At 40.7% G+C, this 22,588-nt stretch overlaps 1 protein-coding gene across 3 annotated transcripts in view; it reads right to left on the bottom strand.

Annotated features, from left to right (window-relative positions):
- Positions 1-22,588, bottom strand: part of sema3f.L (semaphorin 3F L homeolog) — an 89,073-nt gene that overhangs the window by 25,661 nt on the left and 40,824 nt on the right. The gene's annotated exons all lie outside the window — the stretch shown is intronic.

Raw genomic sequence — 22,588 nt, 5'->3', positions numbered from 1 at the left:
GGGTAAAAAAAGGTTGGTGACTCTGGACTAGAAGAAAACAACAACAAAGTTTCTTTGTATAGGCAAAAGAAATTAAAAAATGCCTTAAAATGTGTAGCTTATAAAATGCAAATGCATACCTCTGCATCTTTGGCAAATATCACCTAGTGATAATGTCTTAAATGCTGAGACAATTCCAGGCTTTTTGTCTCACGCTGCATATTTTTTGTCTCACATCGCATATTAAGAAATGCTTCAGCCAATATTGGGCCATACTGGGTAACTCAGTTACAGATAGGGAGGTGGGAGACTGACGTTTCCTTGACTGCAGGTGCCTCAATGGCTTAAAGGTTAATTAAAAGGTGAAACTAGTGTTATTATCCTTCCTTATTTAGGAAGAAGAGGCTAAACAAGCTCTGTACAAAGCGGAAAATGCTTGGAACATTGTATAACCTCCTGAATTACAAAGGCCGGAGCATGTGTCCCACCAAAGCTAAGAAAAACAGCGAGACATTGCTAGGACTGGGCATGTGCCCCCCTGCTGAATGTAATCTCAGCTTACTCCAGGGGATGCCAGACATCCCAAATATCTTCATTAGAAGTGTGAAGGGGCTCTAAGCTCACAACAGCTGTGCCGAATGATGTCAATCAGACGTAGGGGGCCTTCATACCCACTTCCTGCACCACAATCTAACGTACAATAAAACATAACTTGTTTATAATGATACTACTCATCACCGACCTGGAAATGTACACAGATATGCTCCTACAAGCTCACAGGAAACCATAAATATTCAACTGATCTGCATTGGGAAATTCCAAAGTAGCCGATGGATCCATAATCAACATCTTGTGGTGAGGCATTTAACCTTGAGTTGACATTGCCAAGTATCCATTATTTTAAGAAATTGGGCTAGTGTGAAACGTGAAAGACCAGGAATTCACACTTATTAGTGCCATAAAAAGACTGACCCATCTCTGAACCTGTTGTTTTGGATCCCTCAAACGTGGCGCTATCTTTGTGCAGAAGGCTATGAAAGGCTTCAGAAAGGAGTATGTTCCATAGCATTGTGAGAGAGGACAGCACGGCAATTAACGTGAGGGATAATAAATGGATTGCATTTCATGTGGATTATTCTACAAATACATCCATGAAAACATTGATATGCTTTATTAGTGCTGCAGTTACCGAATGGCTGAATATTTCTTTATGTTATATATATTTGTTAAAAAATAGTCGTTCTAAAAATATTCGTAGGCAGCGTAAACAATGATTCATGGGGCCTCTATCTGTCAGCCTACCCCAGAAGTCCTGGCAGTTTGGCTAAAAGTGCTAAAGGCATAAATGTTAGATCCAAGACTGACTGCTGATTTGTGAGATCTGTCATGGACATAAAAACTTTAATTCATCAACACACTGGGCCAATGCACAGCTTAATCTTTCCCTTCCCAGGACATCATTATTTATAAAAAATCCTTGCACTGTCAGCAGTTTTGTAGGAATAATAAATACTGCTGAAATATGTTTAAATGGCTCTGCTGGTGGGAGACTACAGTTTAGATGAGCACTGCCCAACTTTTCGGAGGCCAGCTGTTTAACTAGGACTTTCGACATGCTCGGCCTGCCACTGGGTGTGCGGAGCTGCAGCTTATCAACATCAGGAAGGAAGCTGGTTGGGCAATACTGATTTACAGCCAGCGGAAGGGTAGCCTTTTTTAATCAAGAGGTGTCAACTTTCAATTTAAGTTCCCTCGGATAAACAGTTAAGTATCAAGCCATACTTACCATATACACATAAATTATTTTATAAAGATCAGTGCAAACAAAGAACAAAAGAGCGCCATCTACTGGCAGTTACAATCATCTGATTTTTCTATTCTATAATTTGCTGATCTAAACAATATGGCAACTCCTATTAACACACAGAAGAGAAAATATGCATATAATTTATTTTGAGGATGCAGTCTATGCTGGCAAATATATTGCATGACGAACCCTGATCATTATAGGGACTAGTAATAATTCCATCAAACTGGTGCAATATTTTAGCACTGGGAGTCATTTAGTATGCATAAGGGCAGAAGATCAGTTACCACCAGTGTCGGACTGGCCCACCGGGATACCAGGAAAAGTCCTGGTGGGCCAAGGTGTCATTGGGCCCTCATGCTGCTAGACATTTGACATATTTCATGGCCATTCCCTATTTCTATGAGAAAAAAGAGGCTAAATAGATGGGAAATATATAGTGTGTAAAGAAAAGAGACTAGGAGAATAAAGGTTGAGTGAGGAGAGGATGAAAAATAATACTAAGTGTGGACCCCTGGTGTAAGATTAATTGATGGGCCCCTGGTCAAAGGTTTTTGGGTGGGCCCCTGGTGTCTGAGTCTGACACTGGTTACCACGTGTTTGTAGTAGATATAAAAGATTCAATATCAAATTGTCCTTATAGTGGTCTTCCGTGTGTTCAGTGCTTCTCAACGAGCCGCAGTCCCCGTGTCAGATTGCAAAAGATTCCAAGTAAATCAAAAATAGCCGGAGAGCACACCTTTATGTTTTAAAAGGTTTTCATTTTTATTTCGCAGACAATCCTGCAAAACAAAGACAAAACCTTTTAAAACATAAAGGTGTGCTCTCCGGCTATTTTTGATTTACGTAGATATAAAAGAGTTTGTCAGTTATTTTCATACAAACCTCACAAAGTTGCCATGGTCAGCACCATTGCCCAACTAACCCAACTAAAACATCACTACTGAAATCGCAGTAGTAGTTTTAGTAGGAGAAAAACGTTAGGTTGAGGAAGCACACAAATAAACCATATCTTGTCATAACGCCCCACACGGCAATGGATAGTCTAATGCTTTATTAACTGCATTGGTGACTTCATGAAGCCATATCTTTTCTTTGTCATTTCATCTTGTATATTCTAGCCTTTATTTCTCCACAGGGAGCATTTGAGACTGAACAGACCAGCTATATATTTAAATAAATGCACATCTAGTCTAGTAGATACACAGCAGCTTACATTTAATGAACAACTGGGGTAACATTTAGCAGAAAGAGCACAAATCAGTACATAGGAGTGGCGGTCATGTACCAGTGAGTAAATATAAAGCACATAGATATCATAGAAGATGAATGTTAAAGCAGGGAACGGGTTAATGGGCTGTTCTGGCTTCAAAGCAGGTCAAATTCCAAGAGGAGAGAAACAGGCTGAGATGAGGGGGAGAAGTTGAAAGCATTTTTTGGAATAGACGGGGATGTTGTCTTGTCTGTGATCCCATAAAGTACAGAGGAAGATTAAAATCATGGCTGTCATAGCTCCAGGGGCTATAAAGCATATTCTCATATCATACCAACAATCCAACAGTGCCAGGCAGTGTAAAGTATAGGGGTATAAGGGGGGATTTGTTAAGCATAGCAATGTTTGGCAGAACTATGGTGACATAATCTTCTATAATCTATTAGTGTCACCCTGAGGGACAGAAGGATAGACTAAAGATGGTGTAATACTCTAGCTATTCGCTGTGTGTGTCTCCCTGTGGTGACCGAGATTAGATTCGTCTTCTTCAGCAATTTTCTGTCATTTTGCACCGACCTCCCTGGGAAAGAACTGACCAGCACCCTGTCCCGTGACTCATTTCTCACTGTAACCTTGCCCTGTACAGAGCAGGATTGAGTCAGCTCTTGGGTCAGGGAGGCTAGAATGACAAATGATTCCAATGGATGTCAAGATGCTCCATCATGTACTTACTCAAAGACAGTTGACACTGGGCTTTGAAGTTCAAGCTGGCCTCTGCCTGTCCTGCTGTAATTATAGAGCTTAGACTAGGAGCTGCTAATTAGGAACTGGAGAGTACAGTCACTGACTGCTGGGGGGGGGGGGTTGGAGGCCATAGATGTTTATGCAAGAATAGACTAACCTTCTGAAAGTAATAAATATGCCCCCTATTAGTACAATGCAGTTTAACAGTTAATGCTTGTGTGGGTTTTCTGCAGAAACTTGTATTTCCTACCACACATACATAAAACATACTGGTACGTTACCTGGCTCCTAATAAAATTGACCATAGAGTGTGTGTGAATATGATAGGGACCTTAGATTGTAAGCTCCACTAGGGCAGTGATTGAGGGACAATATCAATAAAGAGTTGCTGAATATGCCAGCACTATATTTCTAGATGGGTTTCTTAACCTTTCTCTCTTGTTCCCCAGATTTAATTTGGGAGTCAATTTACTGAATCAAGAATGGATCATTAATGCATATTGTAGGATGAAAAATAATTGTTGTATAAGAGATCATGGAGATGATCATGGAACCACATCATGGAACCACATCATGGACCACATCATGGAACCACACTCTAAAAGATTGTGAAGATTCACATTTCCCCATTACTTCGGGATACATTTTTGGGGTACTGAATCACAGGTGAAAAGATGCCAGTCTTATAACTTGTTAATTGGTCAAGTCAAGGGGATCAGCCTCTGTGACTTTTGTTGAAAAAAGTCTGTTTATTTGGGGAGAACATAACCAAAATCCAATGATCTTCCTGTATAAGTTCTTGGGTTATCGTTCCACATACATGCACGGGGCTGCACTTCACCACTGTAAGAGGATTATTTTAGTAAACGAGTTGTGCTTTACAAAGAAGTTAAAAGCCTAGGGTGGGGGTTTCATTGGTTGTGAGGAGTTAAAGGTAAGTCTTTGATTATAAGTGTGTGTGCACTGAGGAGGAGACACTTAAGACTTAACATGAAACAGATCCCCCTACAATTATACTTCTTCAGTATCTTCACTTTGCTAATTGGCATCACTGATGCAAACTCTAACAGGCCTGCTCTGTACCAGGATACACTTACTCTGTGACCCTCTCTAGATCTGATAACCCAAGGAATTTAATCTATACATAGCTGTAGTGCCAACATCTCCCCTCCCAAACATATCAGGGAAAATAAAAAGCAGCATTTACAATATAAGCTGCCCTAGGTACCAGCTGGAAACTAGTATGGGCCCCCATCCTTGTCAAGGCCCAATTATGCTCCTGATAGAACTAAGAACCAGGCTCTTTATCTACCCATATCCCTTAACCCCTGTATGTATAATCATGCACTGCAAGCTTAAAAATGGAAACTTTGCATCTAATGAGAAAGATTCATTGTACCAATGAGGACCCTTGTATTCTACAGCTCATCTACAGTCCTCTACTCACTAGCCGTGAAGGACCCTGCACAACAGGGCTTTCTCGCCCCCAAGGTATTTGCAATGGAGTCAAATAGAGCTGGTCTTACAGTGTAACCACAATTTAACCATAAACAACTTGACTGCAAATGTATATCTATGTAGTTACACGGAAGTCTGATTTCCACGCCGGTATCGGAATATGATACCCATAGATAACGTTACCGTTAAAATCAGATTACTATGATTCATGTCCGTATTGCAAGGGATATGACTAGTAGGTCCCCCCATTTTAAGTGTGACAAATGTGACAGCTGCTAGTGTGCAGGAAACCAAATGCACAATACCCAAACAACACACACTATTACTAGCTAGCCAGGACTCAAGTTCAAGGGGTCACTGAGTGAAATAAATGGTGGGGCAGCTTATCCAGAATAAAGCAGTAATTTAATATAAGAATAGGAGATACTTGCAACAGAGCTTGGAGAAGAGAAGCAAAATAACTTAAGGAGCAGACTGGTTGGAGTAATTAATTATTTTCTGGGGCCACCAAAGCCAAACAAAATGAGTGTTCAAGTGACATACACATGGCATACAGCTGGCGTGCACTTCCCCTCATACACAAGGGAAAGCAAATAATGCCAATCAAAACCATACTCACACATGTCTGGACTCCTAGCCAAAGCTTGTTATACAGGACGCCTATAACAATGATGATAGTGTTTCATTTTGTAGTGTCTAAGTGTCGTATATTAGAGTTCAAATCAGATTACATACAAAGATAGAAAACTCTTAAAAATCCTTTTATGGGATTTTGTGATTGACTATGAATTTTACTTGCTGATTAAAACAAATATAATCCAAATCTAAGAGGTACTGGGTTGAATAATAAGCAGCTGTCAGATCTAGACCAACATTCATTCTCCTACTTTTATTTTGTATTTGGTCACTGGGGACCTCTGTTACACTAAAGGTGGCCATAGATGTAACAATTACAATCTTTCTCGGAAAAGATCTTTCCAAGAAAGATTGTTCGTTTCAATACCAATGTGTAGAGCTGAATCGTCAGATATAAAGGTAGATATACAGGTATAAACAATAGAATTCTACCTGCATCTGACGATTCAGCACTAACAATGAACGATGTTCAAGTTATCTTCAAAGGCACCCGATCAAAATTTTCCGTCCAGCCCGATCGACAAGCCGACCGATATCCAAGTCTTCTGCACCATACACGCACCGAATACCGGACGGAAATTAGTTTCGTATGATATTATCTGAGCGTTTATGGCCACCTTAAGGCAAGAGCCAGACATTATGGATTCTTGGCAGGCGGAGAAACACAGACTGAGAGTCCGCACTTTCGCTGCTTGATGTGCCTGCACCTGGATACATTGCCTTGGCTTGGGTGCCTACAGACACAGCAGATTTCAGCGCAAAATGCAAAGCCTTGTGTTTTGGCACCAAAATCTGCTGCGTTCAGTGACAGACTGGCCCACAGGGATACCAGGAAAACTACCGGTGGGCCCAGGTGTCAGTGGGCCTTCTTGCTTATAACCATTTGGCCTATTTTATGGCCATTCCCTATTTCTATGAGAACAAAGAGTCTAAATATAAATAAATAAAATATAATAAACAGATTACAGTATATAAAGAACAGAGACTAGGAGAATAGAGGTTGATTGAGGAGAGAAACTAGTAAATGGGCCCCCACTATGAGTGGGCCCCTGGTCTAAGGTTTTTTTGGTGGGTCCCTAGTGTCCCAGTCTGACACTGCGTTTTTCTGTACCCGATCGGAGGCGGAGAAATCCGCTCCTTTGCTGCTCGATGTGCCTGCACCTGGATACATTGCCTCGGCTCGGGTGCAGGCAGACATAGCGGATTTCGCGTGAAATGCAAAACCTTGTATTTTGGCATCAAAATCTTCTGTTTTTGTCTGTACCTGATTGGAGGTGGAGAAACACAGGCAGAGAATCCACTCCTCTGCTGCTCAATGTGTCTGCACCTGGATACTTGGCAAAAAAAAATCTGCTGCGTTTGTCTGTACCCAAGCGGAGGCAATGTATTTGGGTGCAGGCACATCAAGCCGCAGAGCAGCAGTGAGGAGCAGATTCTCTGCCTACATTTTCTTCGCAGGCTGAAATCCACAACTACTGGCCCTTGCCTTGAGGTCTGGATGAGAGAACAGTACTGCAGCTCCCACTCAAATATATATATTTAAATATACAGGTTAATGGGCAAAATAACTCCAGTTATTTAAAAATAAAGTAAACGTATAAAGCTGGCCATAGATTTTTAAAAGATTAGATCCTGATCGTGAGGCCACGATCTTCTCAGAACGATCGTACGAATTTACCATCAACTAAGATTTTTTGACCTGGCCGATCAATTTCCCGACAGAAGTCGGCCGAAAAATCGTAAGATGTACGATCGTTCGAATACCACTAACCGCACGATAATTTCGAAGGATTGGTCGGGCTTCCCTAAAATCGGTCGTTCGGCAAGAAGAATCGTCGCGTCTATGGGGAGCTTTACTGTTTATCAATTGTGAATTTGCAAGTTGCTAATAATGTGCAAGTCTATGAAATGCATTGTTTACGTTTCCCTTAACGTCATTAACGACAAACATTGCCCCAGCACTGTTCAAACACACTCTTACTCAAACAAATACCATGGATGCCGAATTCATCACCCTCCTGTGAAATGCTGGATGAGGATACTGGGATTTGTAGTTTTGTTAATAGCTGTATCTCTTGCTTTAATACGAGCGGCATGGGCAGTGAAGGCCACCGGAATTGTCACAAGATTGCTTGAGAGTGTATGAAATACGCAGCGCAGGTGTGATATGGCCAAGCAAAGCACACATTTTTCCTCTTAGCAACACACATAGAGCATGGGAAGTGGCAATGCCCCTTTACACACTCACCCGCTAACCAAAGCCAACAGTGTGCACCAGAGACCACACACACACAGTGAGAGTGTTTCCTTAACCTCTCTTGGGGGTCACACTCACACAAGGCTCATTCATGGAAGTTGGAGCCTGTTATAGATCACACTCTTTAACCACATCGGCTCTGGAGAGCCTTAACAAAAGTCACTTCAGTGCCAGAGAGACAAAGAATGGAGCTGCACACAAAAATGCCCTTCTTCTCATGTTTTTCTTTAGCCGAACAAAGCAAAGTTCTTTTAAATAAACTGCACAGTACTGAATAAAGAAGCAAAAGGGCGGATTTACTATCACAAAGTGAAGCGCTAGGCACAAAACGGGCACAGATATGTGCTAGCTAAAATGTTGTTCCAAAGTGCCTACTGTTGGGCAAGAAGCATGAGGTACAGCACAATTATAAGCAAGGGAGCCTAACACCTGACTTGACCAAAGAGTTAAATAATGGCCTTGTTGTACCTATAGGAATTTGACCAACTAGCACTGAAACCATAAGACACACCACTACAAAATGCTTACACCATATGTAATACAAGGCACTACGTTTGCCCAGGAGTAGTAACCCATACCAACCAATAAGATGTTTGCTTTTAAACAGGTGACCAGTAAATTCTACCTGCTGATTGGTTGATATGAGTTAATGCTTCTGGGTAAACTTACTGCCTTTTATTACGTAAACCCATCCAAAATACCTCATCTAATTTCTCTAAGGTTGGATAGAGTTGGGTTTCTGAGATGGAAGTGGAAGAACTTAACTGATTTACACAAAGCCCTGATCTCAACCCAACTCAACACCTGTGAAATCATTCAGAATGCCAAGTGCAAGCCAGGCCAGTGCCAAACCTCACAAATGCTCTTGAAGCTGGATTGAAGCACATCCCAACAATATTTCAATATCAAGAGGGAACCCATACTAGCATGTAGAGGCGGTTATAACAGCAAAGGGCTCACCAACGTCATAGTAAAAGCCTGGGAATGAGATGCTGGACAGGCAAATGTCCTGATACTTTTGGCCATAGAGCATGGCATATACACAGCCTTTCCACTTGCCATGTACGTCAATGGGGAGAAACGCCACAGCTTTACAAATAGGTATTAAATTTGATGCCAGATTTCACACTTTTTTTGGCATAAAATTAAGCAGTAAATGAAAACAAAGTAAACAAAATAATGCAAGTTGTGCCATTATAAGAATGAAAGAAAGGAAGGAATAACTATGACTCAGTACTCGGCCATTCCCTTGACCATCATCTGTTTGCCATTGGTTTGCATCACTCTTTGGCTTTTGAGTATAATCAACTCACAGTTACAAGGACTAAGCTTCTCAAAGTGGATTGCAGAGTTGGCAATGGTGTTATCAGAAGGGATATTGTGCAGGGAAACACCCCATGATAACTCCTCTTGGGAGTCCCAAGGTTGGCACTTGAAAGAACTGCTATTTTAATACTTTCCCTTTGGGAGGAAATGGTACAGCTGAATAAGAAAAGGGGAGGAGAACGATTGTTACTGTAATTGATGAAAAATGTATGCCTATGGCTTGGACTCACATGTGTCTAGAAACATATAAGGTTATGTAGAATACCTGGGAATTTTTCACTAGGGATAAGCAGTTTATAAACAGCAGTTCTGAAGCTATGGAAAGAGTCAATAAGCAGGTAATAATAACCAGGTACAGTCACTGCAGGGATAAAGTTACCACCTTCCCTGGCAAGACAGGACTGACCACCTGCATGAATTATTTGGACGGTAACAGCATGAGAGCTCCACCGCTACAACAGCAAGATGCAGGGGGTGGAGGGACCTTTAATTGATGAAAAAAAGACTAATGGCCTCACAAGTTAGGAAACTGCCAGAGTAAAAACGGAAATGAAGAGTAAATGGAGTGATTCATAGGATATTTTAATATGGAGCAGAAGGAAGCGAGGCGTACAAAGTGCTAGAAATCCGTCACACACGCATCACTGGAGCCAAGAATAACATGGGGACATCCCAAAAGCAATGAGTCTTGGCCTGGCAGGCAATGTTCCATCATATGGGTGGAGAGCAATTTGAGGTTTATCTAAACAGCTTTTTAACTGCTTCTTTCCAGAGTGAGCTTTGGGTAGCAAAGTTACATAACTTCCTCCCTGGAATATTATCAGAGATATTAAAATAGACCTGCAACGAGTGACTAATAAACATGATCTTTTTCATACTCCTAAATCCGACAGAAGCCTTCGCTACCCATTGAACCCCCCACTGGAATGAATATGAGGTATTTTGCTAGGTATTTTGTTTGCTCTTTTCTACAAAAAAAGAGGTGACAAAAAGTGCTTGTTCAGGAAAGAATTTCAGCAGCTGCTTTGATAGTGTCCCATATAAATGGAAAGCCATTTACCATGCACTTGAACTGAGTGGCTGAATAAAAGGAATGTGCACTAGACAACTCTGGCAAGTGCTTCATGTGCCTGCTGTGTGTATGCTATGAATTATTTATTTTCATAATAACAGTGGAAACCACCCTTCCTAGCCAAAAACTGTGTGAAGAAAAATTAACTTTACGGTTGGAGGAAGGGATTTAAACACAGATTTTCATAATTACCTATAATTAGTTCAAGGGCCGTAACTTGAAGTCCCAAAAGACTTGCGTCGGCTTCTCTGAGGGGATTGTAATAAAGACTGAGGACTAGTGATGGGCAAATTTGTCCCGTTTCCCTTTGCTGAAAAATTTGCGAATTTCCTGTGAAATCCACGAAACGGCGAAAAATTCACGAAGTGCATTGAAGTCAATGGGCGTCAAATGTTATACACGTGCCTATTTTGGCCAAATGCATTAAAGTCAAAGGATGTCCAAATTATTAATTGATGATTAAACTATTTTGACACACAGCCAATTGTTTTCGTTGTGGCAGTTTTGCGAATTTATTCGTTGGTGGCGAAACGCGGAAATTAGCTGCAAATTCACGCTTGGCGAATTTATTCGCCTATCACTACTGAGGACAGCAGCTACAAAGCCTATGCACTTATATAACTGCTTTACCCAGCTGAATGCAATGTACAGTGCAGCTGAGTCTCTTTTAGACAACCCTATGAAACTTAGAGAAATCTCTGCAATTTCTCAGTGGATTGACAGAGCAGAGCTGCAGCTTTCTGTTGTATATCTGCGTCACTTCTGCTGCACAGTGTCCTCCAAATGCACTGCTTGCTTATGAGTCTATGAGTATGTGCAGGGGTCGAAGAGTGACCCACAGAATAATACAAATATGCTGTCGAGTGGTCTCAGAAGAAAGATTCCACTAAATTGAATGCTTATGCATGGCTCATATTCACTGAAATTAAAAATAAAAAATAGTGAGCAGTAAAACACATTGCTGTTTGTTAATGTCCCCAAGGAACGCGACTTCATCTGCTGGTTCATTTGAATGAAATCTGCCACAACCAGTTAAATCTCGTGCAAGTCGAATAATTTCCATAAAGTTGTGACTGTTTCGAAGATAAATGATCAGAATTCCTCGGGCAAACCAGAGCAAACATGATGAACCTCATTAGTCACCAGGGTGGTAAAAATTAACTCTAATGAGGGCAACATAATAAGTGTCATTAACAAAACACACACATACAACACAGTTTTTCCACTAAGCTATCAATTTTGCATATGTCTTACGGTAGTTAGTCTTGCTAACTCAAATGGGTCCTAGAGATTCCACTGAAATCAATCTCTCCCTACTATATCTGCTATCCCACAGCCCCAGTCCCTTCCCAGAGACCATTATCCCCGTTACTATAGGCACCATCTCTCCCTACTATACCTGCATTCCCACAGTCACACTCCCTTCCCAGAGACCATTATCCCCCTGTTACTATAGGCACCATCTCTCCCTACTATACCTGCTATCCCACAGCCACAGCCCCTTCCCAGAGACTATTATCCCACTGTTACTATAGGCACCATCTCTCCCTACTATACCTGCTATCCCACAGTCACACTCCCTTCCCAGAGACTATTATCCCACGGTTACTATAGGCACCATCTCTCCCTACTATACCTGCTATCCCACAGTCACACTCCCTTTCCAGAGACTATTATCCCACTGTTACTATAGGCACCATCTCTCCCTACTATACCTGCTATCCCACAGTCACACTCCCTTCCCAGAGACTATTATCCCACTGTTACTATAGGCACCATCTCTCCCTACTATACCTGCTATCCCACAGCCACACTCCCTTCCCAGAGACTATTATCCACTGTTACTATAGGCACCATCTCTCCCTACTATTCCTGCTACTCCACAGCCACAGCCCCTATCCCCACTGCTAATACAGGTATTACACCTACTGCTATCCCTTCTCAAAATTTACTATCCTCGTATACTTTTCGTGTTTTAAAATGATGTCTACATCATGTGTCAAAGCAACTGCTGTACCTTGTGTCTCTTTTGCATTATTACTGCTACAGACGCCACTTTGTATACCCTAATATTACTGCTACAGTTACAGACCCTTCTTTAGATGTTATTATACCCATTAGTCAGTCCTTCACTAGTACATGCTAGAAAAGAGGTGTCATATTATTGCTACAAAATTCAAAATGAACAACATCACAATGTAATTTATTATATAGTCACAATTACTCATATGTAGGCCTCTATGCATACATGAAAATACCAGAGAAACAGCATTGCCATACATAGAAAACGGAATGTGGGGATGTTGTCTCGTACATGTTATGATCTATTCTAAACTAACTGTGTATTGCACAAGGGACAGGGAAATTCAAAATTAGAATGCCAGTAGCTAAGGCAGGAAGGAAGCAGGAACCATAATTCAGTCAGATGATCAGAATTGAAGGTCAGGAGTGAAAATATGGCCAAAACATCCATCCTATGTAAATGTCCAGGAAATCCCAGTAATAATATGGATACCTTTGCTCCAAAATGTGCCCCATTTTAAAGAATTTTTTTTATCATTCATCAAGATAATTGATCCTCCTTTGTCTTGTGAGATTCTGGGTCTGATTGTAAATGTATATCTAGAATGCCTTGCATTTATTGTGTCTTGTTACAATATTCATTGCATTTTTTCTACTGTATTAAAGAGTAGAAATAAATATCTGGAATCCCTGCCATAAAGCAACATAGGAAAACTGTTGTGCGGCCGGAAGGACGAGATTCCTCCACGTAAACACATGAAAAATCAATGTTTTTTTTTTACAGATTTAATTTGTTTAATATCTAGACTACTTTGCACCTTATTACTATGTTTTGGTGGGTTTCTTTTCAGGCAAAAGTTAAAATAGAAGGAAATCTAAGCCTGTACTGAACTGCAAATAGTTTTTACATAAAAAAGAAATAAAAGAATGAAAATGCATATACCACTTTTACCACAATTCTCCAAATTTCAGCTTATGTGAGCAAAAGTTTGTTTCTTCAGGTTTTCAGCACAGTTTAAAGCAAACCTTGCAAAAAAAAAAGATTGGATTCAGCCAAATGCCAATCTGAATCCTTGCTATGGTGCATCTCTATGAGAAATAAGGGTATATAAGGTAAGTGTACACAAGTTGTTTGCCTTTCTCTTAGGGTAAGGCCACACTGGGCATTTGGGGGAGATTTGGTCGCCTGGCGACTAATCCTCTCATCTTTGTGGCGACCAATCTCCCCAAACGCCTTCCCTGACTCTGCGCCGGCTAAAATGAACAAAAAACCCCGGCGCTAATCACAGGCCGCGATTCATTTTCCAAAGTCTAAGTTGGCCGAAGTTTCCTCGTGATGCAACCTTGGGCGACTTCAGAAAACGAATCACCGCATGTGATCAGCGTCTGCGTTTTTTCATTTTAGCCAGTGCAGAGTGAGGGAAGGCGTTTGGGGATATTGGTCGACGCAAAGACGAGGCGATTAGTCGCCAGGCGACCAAATCTCCCCAAAGCATGACCTTACCCATAGTCTTCAGAATCTTACTACATACTTTCATTATCTGGTAGCACTGGATAAACATGCTGAGCCCTGCACTTACAGGCTATCGGCTTCAGGAACTAAAATCCATTAAACAAACACGCCACTGGTGTGAGAAGTGGGATTCCAGAGATAAATGGGATGAGGGAGTTTTATCTGGGCACATTTTATAGAAGGACAGGTCAGAAGGTGCTAATCCTTTGCTTAATCCACGTAAGTGGACAATAGAAGGAAAAGGTCACTGACCCTGGAGATCATTTAGGAAGTCACAACAATGTACAGATAAACCACCACTCAGCTATCGTCTGGCTTCTTGCAAACAGAGTTAGACTTCCATTGTCCTAATGATATGCGAAATAGCCTTCATTTGGCACTTGTTCTCCATCCTGGGCTTGTCTTTTCTCTTTCTGATCTGTCACACATACGTTACACCTCTGTGAGTCACTTAATGGTAGAGGAAATCCTATGATGGTCCCTGGTCTGGGTGGTAGCATGGGAAACACGGAAACCTCCACACCCATATATCTCATCTATAGGAAGTGGCAGTTAACTATCTTCCATTGCCACATAATGATACTGTGTACAGTTCATGGCACCATATTGTTTTTCAGATGCTGGATTAGATATGCAGTAGCCAAGTACGCAAATAGTCTGACGGGACGACAGGATCCCAGTAAAGATGGAACCAGAGATGTACATCTTATCAACTGACAAGATGGAACAGGGCAGTACTGTAGCTAAAAAAAACTGTTGTAATGGACACATAATATATATATATATATATATATATATATATATATATATATATATATATTATATAAAGCACATTAAAGGTTCCATAAATGTCTTAATAATAATTAATATATATTCAGTCCAAGGATATCTGAACCTTGCCAATTTGAATATAGCTCCCTTTAGGGAAACTATATGCTGAGCTCGGATATCTATCTTGGACTTTCAGACTTTTCAAACCTACTGGGGCTAGCTCTGATTTTGAAAAGATATGCTTTTCCAAAGAATGAATTATTAGTAAAACTTGGGGTCAGGAAGCATGCACCAATTATTACCCTTTTTTTGAGTATTTTTATCATTTTACTATACTGTAATTAGCCTTGGATTCCCACAACCCACTTGTTTTTTGGAGAACAGGGCTACACTCTCATAGTTTGCGCACCAACTCTGCTCCACTTTACTTTTTAAAAGCTTACACTTTGTTTAGAGAAAACCGGTTTATTAGGTGGCCCTTCCAGCTATAGCAGCAGATGACCCTTGTATTGCGTCTGACATTGGAGGATGAGATCCTTTAATGCCAGTAAGGGGCAGCTCCTATCACCAGCAATGACAACACTTCAAAACCAAAGATTTTTTTATAGAATAAATAAACAAGACAAAATAACAAATAACAATAAAATAACAAAAATAACAAGTCCTGTAGTTTATGCTAATACATATTTAAGGCACGCGTGTCACTGTAACTTTAATACTTACACATATCAGTAATTCTAATGGCAGGGGACTGAATATATTAGAAAATCCAGTTTTGGCACAGTGGTTAGCATCAACTCGCTGGAGTCCCAGGATTTGAGAAAGCTTAAACAACATCTGTATTGAATTTGCATGTAAACCCTATGTTTGTGTGGATTTCTTGTGAGTGTTCTGGTTTCCTCCCAGTCCAAAAACATACAGGCTGGTTTCTTGGCTTCTCATTTAGTAACCCTAAGGGGGTTATTTATCAAAGGCCAAGTTGTGGTTTTTTTCCGAAAAATTCAAGTTTTCAAGGGTAGTTTCAGTAATTTTTGGGGATAAAAAACCCTCAAATTATTTATGCCCCGAAGCTCCAAAAAGCTTGAATCAGAAAATACTCCAGCGAACACCTGTCGAGGTCATGTAGAAGTTAATGGCAGAGGTCACTTCAATCATTTGAAGATGTTTTTAGCCTTCGTGATTTTCGGGTCTTTTGGTGGTATAGAATGCCTATGCCAGTGCAAGAATGGACTCCACTTAAGTGTTTTAAAGCAATTTTACAATATAAAGATATGTAAAGCTGAGTGACATGAAGAGTCTGCTATTTCTGACAGATGCATTGTGGTTAAACGAATGAGGATCGGTCCTATTGCCCTAGTGGGGCTATTGGATAGGACAAAGGGCTTTAAATATCATCCAGCATAAGCACTACTTGAGCTCTATGATTATTAGAGATTATAATATTGTCACCTAATATTGTCAGAAGTTTTTTTTTTATTTTTTAGGAAGGATACAGTAGGTAGCTCAAGACCAAATACTTCATCTCAGACAGCGGAAATGTCCTATTTCCTTATAATAACATAGTATGATATTAACAGTATATAATGAGACATTTCAGCTACGCCTCACAAAGTCATACTAAAATATGCGTCATGCAAATGCACCACAGTGGGGCTGTTAAAATTCCTGTGTCTGTCACACATGAAAGCTGCATGTCCTGTACATGAAAGTATCTGAAAGTCAAACCACATAACCGTCTCCTACTTCTAAACAACAGAGACTTAGATCTAAATGATGTGACAATGTCCGAGACAGGCCTTTGCAGAGACATTGATGCTTATCCACTTCATACTCTTTTGTTCTGCACCATAAGCTTAAATGGTTGAACAGTTGAGTAAGTTACAAATGCGCAGGAAGTTTTTTTTTTTACCCACAATAGAGTGTTTTTCCCACCCGGAATTCTGGATTAATTGCAGGTATATGCAACCTAAGTTGTGTTTTGGTAAATTGCATGCAAGTTGTAGCACGTACTATTTCCCCTGATTTTGTGCTGGAACAGCATCACTGATAGCACAGCACAAGGGGCTAGTGCCTTTCACTTACACCAATTCAGTTGCCGTGAGTAACTGACGCAACCTGCAAAGGGTATTGCTGCTTGCCAGGCTGGTGGAAACTGCAGGGTTCCTTTGCATCAAGATTTGCACTTGCATGTAATTCAACACAGGAAGCTGAAGGGGTGCACTACCACTCCCCACAAATTGCAAAGAAGCATGTATAGGTGCAAGTATCTTTCTGAAAAAAATACACACTGAATTTTGCATCCAAACTAGTACTTTGCACTGGGGCATGCATTAATAAATGAGCCCTCGGATATTTTTTGGACCTTTGTGCAGACTGCACTATATCAACCAAACAACCACATACATTCTACACCTATAATCTCATATACACAGTTTCAATACAAGTTCCACCGACATCATTTCAGCTTGTTAGATAAAGACTTTAAACTGACTAGACATGAGCCGTTGGAAACATTAATCCACATAACCTCACTGAGCCTGCACAAGCAGTAATGCTACAATGATAAATGAGCCCCCTTATCTTTGCATATTGCGCTGTTTCTTGTTTGCACAAATTCTCACTGTATGTGTATGATGTAAAAGCATTTTGTTGTACAGGGTCAAGTTATACTGTTGCATAATCTATACTATTTGTATGATTAAACTGGCCATAGACGTGCAGATTATTAGCCTACAGTATGTCAGACGAACGTGCCAATCTTCCAACCTGCTACTAACCATTCAGATTACTATAAAGTAGTAAAGAAAACACATCACACGATGCTCAGGCCATTAATTTAAGATGGCCATAGATGTTGAGATTTTTAAAAGATCCGATCGTCATCGTGAGACCACGATTATCTCAAAACGATCGTTCGAATTTACCATCAACTACAAAGACCAATTTACCAGGAAAACAAAGGGGAGCTGCCTGCTTGGCCCTGCAAACATAGATAGATTGCACTGGGACCGACAAAGATTTTTTAACCTGGCCGATCAATTTTCTGACAGATGTCGGTCGAAAAATCGTAAGATGTACGATCGTTCGAATCCCGCTAACCACTAACCGTCTGATTGGTCAGACTTCGCTAAAATCGGTTGTTCGGCAAGAAAAATCTTTTCGTCTATGGGGACCTTAACACTCAGCAATCGTACGAAAGTTATGTCTGACAAATAGTAGTGACAATCTCCCACTGTTATCGTTATATAAATATAAATCGTTTAACCTGTCCGATTGACTGAAAGACTGATCACCATGGTATGAAAAATGTCAGGACACTCCATACAGGGTCTGAAAATTGTACAAATCGATAGTATCTTTGCATCTATGGCTAGCTTTAGTCTTGGGCTCCCTTTCCCAGTTATCTTTCAAAAGCTGATAGAAACAAGACAAACACCGCACTAATTGCTGGAAATTTGATGTAACCGAAACCAACAACTAGTTTGCATTGTGCTTTATTATCAAAGAAATGCCTCTTTTACTCTGACACGTAACTGCTTTGGGGTAAAAATTAAGTCTACCTGTTATGAGTTCCAACATGTATAATGTGCCTGCAAACACTGCCTGTGGAAAATGCACACAGTCCTCAGTCACAGACAGATTAACACACTCATGCTCCTTGAACACGCACATTAACACACTCACGCTCCCTCGCACATAAAAACACAATCCCTCCTGGCAGGTAATTATCTTTTGAGGACAAACTCACAGATAATCAGCTCAGAGAGAGAAAGAGGGAGGGAGAGAGATAAAGAGTAAAGGAAGAAGAGGAAGCAGGACAGAGTCAGTGGAGGAGCTGCACAGGGATGCAGTCTCTTAAAAAGATGATTAAAAAACAGAAGCAGTGAGGAGTCGCACAGTAAACAAGATTGAGGATGAATAGGAGAGATAAAACGTGCACAAAGTGAACAAAGGGTCTGCCGGTTAGTGGGAATGCTGTGCAAGGTTTAGTCATTTTGCTTCCTGCACTTAATGAGTCTGGGGAAGTGGAGTCATGGATCAGTTACCCTCACCCTCTCACAGCCCCTTTTTCAGGAGTGGGTAAGCAGGTGTCTGTGTGAGCTCAGCAGGAGCATCCTGAGGCAGCTCCCCCTTCTGCATGCGCGCCGATTCACAAGACTGAGACGGGTTAAGTGTGCATGGTGTTATTCTACAGTCTACTGAGGCACACTAGTAATAACCAGGAGCTTTGTGTTTATGTAGGTGGGGAATCAATTCTAATAGCAAGTCACATGGATCGACCCCCTTATATAGTGCCATGGGCTTGTGCTTGCACAGAGTACAATACAATATATGCAGACAATAATGGAGAGAACAAAGTGATTTTCTTTGTTTACAAATGGCAACAGGTACACTTAACCCTTTCCCTGCCAGCCGTTTTGTCCTAGATGCGAACATCTACTGCCAAGCAGTTTTTAGATATTTTGCACTCTTTCACTTTTAGGCCCCTTCCTGGGGCGGTCTTTTAGTTTACCCAGGAAAACAATATATTGTTTTTTTCAGGACAACCTGAACTTTCAAAATATGCAAGAATTTTGGTGTAATTCTACTTCTGTAAAAAAATATAGGCTTCTAAGTGTCCAATAAAATGAAAAAAATCATGTTTCACAAAGAACAATCACATATATCAGAAACATTATTTACTTTATGTATGAGAAAACAGCTGATTTGGAAAGGTCTGTGTCTCCTGAACGCGGCAATACCAAATATATATAGTTTTATGGAGATTTCTCACTTGTATAGATCAAAATCTAAAAGCAGTACACTAGCAAATGTCCAAAGCACCGCTCCCCAAACGGCATACTTCTGATTTCAAGGCCAAACATTCCACTAACAGTAGGTTTACCCTAGAAAACTACCCATTATTAGAAAGAACAGATTCTGGTGAATCAAAAATGGGTAAACATATCGTTGTACTCCAAACTCCCAAGTTGCAATTGTTTCCTAAAGTTATAATGTTTTATAGAAATTGGTGAATTTTTTGAAAAATGACCTCAAAGCTTCCAATCTACAGAATCGTATCTCCCACACATCATTAGGTATCAATGTAAAACACCCCAAATATGAAAGCCTGGGATCCACTGAACAGTTTGATGCCCAATATGTATAGGTGTACCCAAGCACGTGACATATAGGGGCCCTAAACTGTAGACACCTCATTTGAGCTATCAGTTCTGTAATTCCAGATACTGCAAAATCAGCACATTTGCATCGTTTTGGGGTGGGGTAAAAGTAAAAAAAATAAGTTCATCCCAGAAAACCATATATTTTCGGAAAGTACACATTCCCACGAATCTAAATTGGGTATGCATGTCTTTGTACTACAAAGTACCAAGCCGCAAACGATTCCTAAATTTGGTGATTTTGGCGACATTTCCAAAAATCACCTCAAAATTTCTACCCTGCAGCATCGTATTACCCACATACTTTTAGGTATCAAGAGAAATCACCCCAAATATGAAAGCCTAGGGTCCTCTGAACAGTTTGATGCCCAATATGTATAGGTGTACCCAAGCACGTGGCAGACAGGGGCCCCAAAAGGAAGACCCCCATATGGTCTGTCATTTCAGGTACTGCAAAATCAACACATTTACATAGTTTTGGGGGGGTCAAAAGTAGAAAAAAGTGGGTTCACCCCAGAAAACCATATATTTTCGGAAAGTACACATTCCCATGAATCTAAATTGGGTATGCATGTGTTTGTACTCCAAAGTACCAAGCCGCAAATCATTCCTAAATTTGGTGATTTTGGTGATACTTCCAAAAATCACCTCAAAATTTCTACCCTGCAGCATCGTATTACCCACATACTTTTAGGTATCAAGCAAAATCACCCCAAATATGAAAGCCTAGGGTCCTCTGAACAGTTTGATGCCCAATATGTATAGGTGTACCCAAGCATGTGGCATACAGGGGCCCCAAAAGGAAGACCCCCATATGGTCTGTCATTTCAGGTACAGCAAAAGCAACACATTTACATCGTTTTGGGGGGGTCAAAAGTAGAAAAAAGCAAGTTCACCCCAGCAAACCATATATTTTTGGAAAGTACACATTCCCACGAATCTAAATTGGGTATGCATGTCTTTTTACGCCAAAGTACAAAGCTGCAAACCATTCCTAAATTTGGTGATTTTGGTGATATTTCCAAAAATCACCTCAAAATTTCTACTCTGCAGCATCGTATTACCCACATACTTTTAGGTATCAAGAGATATCACCCCAAATATGAAAGCCTAGGGTCCTCTGAACAGTTTGATGCCCAATATGTATAGGTGTACCCAAGCACGTGGCATACAGGGGCCCCAAAAGGAAGGCCCCCATATGGTCTGTCATTTCAGGTACTGCAAAATCAACACATTTACATCGTTTTGGGGGGGTCAAAAGTAGGAAAAAGTGGGTTCACCCCAGATAACCATATATTTTCGGAAAGTACACATTCCCATGAATCTAAATTGGGTATGCATGTGTTTGTACTCCAAAGTACCAAGCCACAAATCATTCCTAAATTTGGTGATTTTGGTGATACTTCCAAAAATCACCTCAAAATTTCTACCCTGCAGCATCGTATTACCCACATACTTTTAGGTATCAAGAGATATCACCCCAAATATGAAAGCCTAGGGTCCTCTGAACAGTTTGATGCCCAATATGTATAGGTGTACCCAAGCACGTGGCATACAGGGGCCCCAAAAGGAAGGCCCCCCATATGGTCTGTCATTTCAGGTACTGCAAAATCAACACATTTACATCGTTTTGGGGGGGTCAAAAGTAGAAAAAAGCAAGTTCACCCCAGAAAACCATATATTTTTGGAAAGTACACATTCCCACGAATCTAAATTGGGTATGCATGTCTTTCTACGCCAAAGTACAAAGCTGCAAACCATTCCTAAATTTGGTGATTTTGGTGATATTTCCAAAAATCACCTCAAAATTTCTACCCTGCAGCATCGTATTACCCACATACTTTTAGGTATCAAGAGATATCACCCCAAATATGAAAGCCTAGGGTCCTCTGAACAGTTTGATGCCCAATATGTATAGGTGTACCCAAGCACGTGGCATACAGGGGCCCCAAAAGGAAGGCCCCCATATGGTCTGTCATTTCAGGTACTGCAAAATCAACACATTTACATCGTTTTGGGGGGGTCAAAAGTAGGAAAAAGTGGGTTCACCCCAGATAACCATATATTTTCGGAAAGTACACATTCCCATGAATCTAAATTGGGTATGCATGTGTTTGTACTCCAAAGTACCAAGCCACAAATCATTCCTAAATTTGGAGATTTTGGTGATACTTCCAAAAATCACCTCAAAATTTCTACCCTGCAGCATCGTATTACCCACATACTTTTAGGTATCAAGAGATATCACCCCAAATATGAAAGCCTAGGGTCCTCTGAACAGTTTGATGCCCAATATGTATAGGTGTACCCAAGCACGTGGCAGACAGGGGCCCCAAAAGGAAGACCCCCATTTGGTCTGTCATTTCAGATACTGCAAAATCAACACATTTACATTGTTTGGGGGGGGGGACAAAGGTAGAAAAAAGTAAGTTCACCCCAGAAAACCATATATTTTCGTAAAGTACACATTCCCCTGAATCCAATTTGGGTATGCATGTCTTTCTACTCCAAAGTACCAAGCCACAAACCATTCCTAAATGTGGTGATTTTGGTGACATTTCCAAAAATCACCTCAAAATTTCCACCCTGCAGCATCGTATTACCCACATACTTTTAGGTATCAAGACA

This window comes from Xenopus laevis, chromosome 4L (assembly GCF_017654675.1).
Source record: "Xenopus laevis strain J_2021 chromosome 4L, Xenopus_laevis_v10.1, whole genome shotgun sequence".
NCBI lineage: Eukaryota > Metazoa > Chordata > Amphibia > Anura > Pipidae > Xenopus > Xenopus laevis.
This window is presented reverse-complemented; position numbering and strand designations above follow the sequence as displayed.